The sequence below is a fragment of the Rhinoderma darwinii genome, chromosome 2, assembly GCF_050947455.1.
Source record: "Rhinoderma darwinii isolate aRhiDar2 chromosome 2, aRhiDar2.hap1, whole genome shotgun sequence".
NCBI lineage: Eukaryota > Metazoa > Chordata > Amphibia > Anura > Rhinodermatidae > Rhinoderma > Rhinoderma darwinii.
The window spans coordinates 390,920,181-390,925,922 of NC_134688.1; the positions used below are offsets into that span (position 1 = coordinate 390,920,181).

At 40.1% G+C, this 5,742-nt stretch overlaps 1 long non-coding RNA gene across 1 annotated transcript; it reads right to left on the minus strand.

Annotated features, from left to right (window-relative positions):
* Positions 1 to 2,016: 2,016 nt before the first annotated feature.
* LOC142741394 (uncharacterized) lies at positions 2,017 to 5,424 on the minus strand. Its single transcript, XR_012881117.1, has 4 exons — positions 5,378 to 5,424; positions 5,032 to 5,116; positions 4,329 to 4,390; positions 2,017 to 2,621 (listed from the first exon to the last, which is right to left on the minus strand). It is a non-coding gene; the product is annotated as an uncharacterized LOC142741394 (long non-coding RNA).
* Positions 5,425 to 5,742: the final 318 nt, after the last annotated feature.

Sequence of the window (5,742 nt, forward strand, 5' to 3'; positions counted from 1 at the left end):
TTTGTGGTGCTATGTACCAGGTGGGCGCTGTGTAGTGCTATGTACAGGGGGAGTTGTGTGGCGCTATGTACATGGGGGCGCTGTGTGGCGCTATGTACATAGGGACGATGTGTGGCGCTATGTACAGGGGGGCGCTGTGTGGTGCTATGAAGAGTGGGGCGCTGTGTGGCGCTATGTACAGGGGGTGCTGTGTGGCGTAGGGATGTCACGATACCAGAATTTGGACTTCGATACTGATACTTCATTTAGTATTGCGATTTCGATACCAATTCAATACTTTGCAAACAGTAATAAAAAAGAAAAAGTTCTTCCATTTTCTGATGTGAGGCGCGAGGTGTGATGATGAATTTAACCTCCACGTGCCTCACATTAATAGTAATTAACCCCATCATGTTTCTCGGTCATAATGGGTTGATTTGTGAGGTACATGATGGGGTTAATTACTATTAATGTGAGGCACATGGAGGTTAAATTCATCACACCTCGTGCCCAACAATAAGTGAAAGAAAGCAGTATTTATTACATTTTTTTACAGCGTACACATCATAAATGATGCAAAAAAATAGTTGTGCAGGTTATTACGGCCGCGCCAATACTGAATGTGTGTATGTTTTATGTATTGAGACTTATTTTAATGTTTATTGTAAAAAAGGTGTATGTCTATTTTTTTTTAAATTTAATATTACTTTATGTTTTTACTTTATTTTTAAACTGTAATGTCCTGGCATATATCTATATGCTGATAGTAATGTACTGGTATATATCTATATGCCAGAACATTAGCCTTTGTACTAATAGTACACAGGCAGTTGTAAGGACATACCTAAGTATGCCCTAACAGGAAATATGGTAAGACAGCCATGGGGTCCTTTAATGGACCCTGGGCTGTCTGCCCATATATGGTATGTCCCTCAATCGCAGGGATTCCTGTGACGCGATCCAAGGGGCATCCCCTCTTCTCATTTTCCCCTGAATGTTGCAGTCAGCTGTGATTGCAGCATTCAGGGGAATAGCGGCGGAGATGAGAGGTTTCTCTGATCTCCGCTGTTATAGAGCGGGGCTGCGTCTGTGTAATACAGCCATTGCCCCGCTCCTGACAGGAAGTGCTCGCGCGGTCAGCATGAGGTGATGCGGCCGGTGCTACACTAATGAGCGCTGGTTCACGCACTGAGGACAGAACATGGGGGTGTTTTGCAGTGCGCCTGCCGTGTTTTGTCTTCAGTGCCGCCGCTCATTAGTGCAGCGCCGGACTTATCACATAATCCTGACCCCGCACACTTGTTATCTGAACTCCGGAGCGGGGCAATGACTGTGTTACACAGCCGCAGCCTTGCTCTCATACATTCATGTGTTACTATACTTAGCTGTGCGTCCGCACAGCTATGTATCGAAATACATGAAATAACGGTATCGAACCGTTTGGGGATGCAGAGTATCGAAACAGTATCGAAGTTTCAATGCATCGTGCATCCCTAGTGTGGCGCTATGTACAGGGGGGGGCGCTGTGTGGCGCGATGTACAGGGGGCGCTGTGTTGCGCTATGTACAGGGGGCGCTGTGTGGTGCTATAAGGTACAGGGAGGGCTGTGTGGTGCTATCAACATGGGGCGCTGTGTGGCGCTATCAACAGGGGGCGCTGTGTGGCGCTATATACAGGGGGCGCTGTGTGGTGCTATCTACAGAAGACACTGCGGCATTATCGACAGGAGGGTGTGTGGCACTATCTACAGAGAGCAGTGCGGCACTACCTACAGAGGGCACTGTGGCATTATCTACAGGGGGTTTTGGCGATATATACAGAGGGCACTGTGGCATTATCTACAGGGGTTATGTGGCCCTATATACAGAGAGACAGTGATAAATCAATAAATACTAAATGTAAGGGTAGTACCAAAGTAGACCTCAGACCAGTGCATGTAATAATGATGATGATGATAATAACAATAATTTAAAAAAGAAAACCATTTTTTAAGTAAATTATATTTATTGTGAAGATCAATAAAAGAGGACACACAGATGACAGTTTGAATGAGGTGTCCATTGAATGTTACAAGATCAGCTTCAAAAGTTCTTTTCATTTGAGCTGCTGGTAACATCATGATGTGTCTGGACCTGAAGACTCAAGAAGTTGTTAAATGGTCCAGTATAGTTCAGATGTGCTGACATGACAGTTCTTGTATCCATCAAACATACTTATTGAAGGAATGGTGTGATCGTCAATAAAATAATATTGCAAAATTGATGGTAATAGATGATACTTTTGTTGCAAATCTCCACATTGTTCTGTGGAGAATGAAGTTCTTCACGTTGGCAGACAAGCTTTCTGTTCTTCATAAGACTTAATGTGGTTATACCAGCGGAGAACATGGAATAGTTCATCAGGAGGAGAGCCAGACAGTGACTCCACCACAATGATATCAACCTGGGAGATTTCATGTCCCTTGATATAACTCTTATCTGCCAGATACTCATTCAGGGTCTTCAGGCCAGCGGCTGATCTGACATCTCCAAAATTGACTGCAGTTCCATTATAACTGAAGGTCACACAACAAGAAACAATCTAACTGGATGGTTCTATCTCAGCGCTGTCCTTTGCCTTGGATGATATTTCCTCCTTCGTTTCTGATAAAACACATATGAGATTTAATTAGTTAATAGAAATTTTTCTTACAATAGAAATCGTAGATTGAAGAGTTCCATAGCGGGTGTAATCATCCACTCAACAAACACATAAACCTCTAGATCAATGACCGCGAGAAAATATAGACAGTGTAATAGTATTTAAATCTGTGTCATGCAGACATTATATAGAGTGTCCCATTTTGGCAACTCCACCTCATAGTGCAGGGCCCCTATACAGTATTGTTTATAGTGGGCAACACGAGTGCCAAGAACCATAGATGTTGTTTTCTGTTTTAGCTAACAGAAGGGGTTCAAGATCAAAGGAAACCCCTCTGTTAGCCTCATGAAAATACATCATATTAACCCCTTAGTGACAACAGCCTTTTCACAGCGGTCACTAAGGGGCCTTAGTCTAGGCCGCCGCCTTTTCATGGCAGCCTAGTATAAGTCCTGCAGGGGTGTCCCGTGCAGGCTGGAGCCGGTGCTCGGCTATCTGATGACAGCTGGGCACCTGCTCCAACGGTAGCGATCGAAGTTTGCTTTGATCGCGGCCGTTTAACATGTTAAAATCTGCAGTCAACAGCGACCGCAGCATTTAACTTGTTTACAGAGGGAGAGCCCTCTCTCACCTTATTGGAGGCCCACAAATGTGATCGCGGGCCTCCGATGGGGTCTCATGGTATCGGGGGCCTAACAAAAATCGAATAGATTGTCTGTCAGTTTACACTGACAGACAATAATGCTCTGGTATACTAAGTATACCAAAACATTATATCTGCAATGAAAAGATCGCATAGTGAAGTCCCCTAGTGGGACTAAAAAAATAAGTAATAGATGTTAAATAAAATATATTAATAAAGATTACAATAAAATTAAAAAAATTATAATTTTCCACTAAAAAATTGGTTTTATTTAGTAAAAGGGTCAAAAATAAATAAAAGTGCACATATATGGTATGGCCCCGACCATAATGACATAAACAATAACGTTAACATGTAATTTAAACCACAAGGTGAACACTGTAAAAAAAAACGTAAAAAAACCTAGGCGGAATTGCTATTTTTTTCCCAATGCCACCACAAAATAATAAAAGTTAATCAATAAGTCCTATGTACCCAAGAAAGTACCAATGAAAACGACGTCGCAAAAAAAGCAAGCCACATATCACTAAATTAACGGAAAAATAAAAAAGTACTGGCTCTTGGAAAGCTACCATGCAAAATAAATAATTTTAGTTCAAAAGTGTTTTTATTGTACAAAAGTAGTAAAACATAGTAAACCTATACATATGTGGTATTGTCGTAATCGTACCGACCCATAAAATATAGGTAACATGTTATTTATGCAGCACAGTGAACGGCGTCACTTTAAAATGCATAGAACAATAGCAGAATTGCTGTTTTTTTCTATTCCCCCCAAAATAAGTTAATAAAAGTCAATAAAAAAATTATATGTACCCCAAAATTGTGCCATTAAAAGATACAACTAATCCCGCAAAAAAAGTCCTCATACAGCTATCTCGACAGAAAAAATAAAAAAGGTATATCTCTTTAAATGCAACGATGGAAAAACGAAAAAAATTGCTTGATCATTAAGGCCTAAAATAGGCTGGTCACTAAGGGGTTAAGGATCTATCCATAATATGGGCTATTAATGTGAGATCGGTGAGGTCCAAAGATAGTGTGGATGAACAAGAAATCATGTTACCTGGCTAATGGACAACTACAGATTCTAGTTCGCAGTTCTCATCCTTCAATCCTCTTCCTTTCCTATAAATAATCCTTCAAATTAATTTAGGTTTTTTGATGCAATTCCAAAAAAATTTTATATAAGAGGAAATCTTGAAATCGGAAAAACTCAACTCTCAAATTTTATTTATTTTATTTACTTTTATTTTTTCCCAATCACACAACATTTACATAACATTTCTCAATTCTAGGATTTGATGTTAAATAAAATAATTCTCTAGGGATTTGGACTACAGTGGAAAAATACTTTATTTTACAGCAAAATTCATATGGCATGATCTGAACTACAAAGTGGATAGTCAGTATAGGTCCAACTCATCTCAAATGAAATTCAGGGAACTAAGACATCCTCTGATCTAGATTAAACATGTGCTCTGAGTTCTCTCTTTATTTACACACAGACACGTGGACTATGGCGCCTTAGGGGTCCAAGAGGCCCCACTGCAATGTAAGACCCCAGTATTCTAAATAGCACAGGGTAGGTGGAGAGCCCTCATACCGATATTGCCTTGTGGTCCAGGAGCTTCAGGTTATGCCTATGTAGATGCTGATTACATATGTACATATGCATATATAATGTATGTATATACCAATCTGCCAGGCATATTACTTCCCATTACAATTAGTAGGTATATGACGAGTAGAAGACCTTAGTAACTTACCAGTGAGTTATAATGCACTGCAGGATCAGGAGGAGAAGTATAACGGCGAATCCGGGCAAAAGTATTTTTAGGTGAAGGTCATGAACTGTCACAGAAGAAAAAAAATAAAGAACATTCATTTCTATAGTCTGGTTATATAGAAGAGACATAAGAGAGAATCATGAATGATGTGCGTAAAGAGATCTATATTCCTCCGTTTCCCTCCACCTATGAGAGTTTTGCAGTGATGGTAAATTGTACATGAGATTTTGCTGGAGATATGGTATAAAGTTATGAGGAAGTGGAGTGATGTGAATTGTGTTATTTGTGCTATAGATGGACATATCCGTGATCTTGTGACACTTACCTCGGCTTTCAAGTTGTTCTGCCGGATCCTTAGCCTTTCCTGCGTCTATAAAGATAATTGTAGTTTAATTAAACACTTATTGTCACGCTCTGAACCCCTAAATCCACAGTGATCCCCTCTATGTGGTAAAGTATTTTCACCGACATTGACCGCTTTCACTATAGTATTATTAGACATATTAGGGCGCATGCAGAAGTGCCACATGTATTAGTGCCATTATAAAGTATAGAAGTATGTGAATAACCTAATATTCCCTATAATAATAAAGTGTCTCCAAACCAGAGCTTCACTCTAATATAGACGCTCATATTATACCGACATTCATAGAACACAATCAGCTCATGATGTGACAATAAATCTCTTAC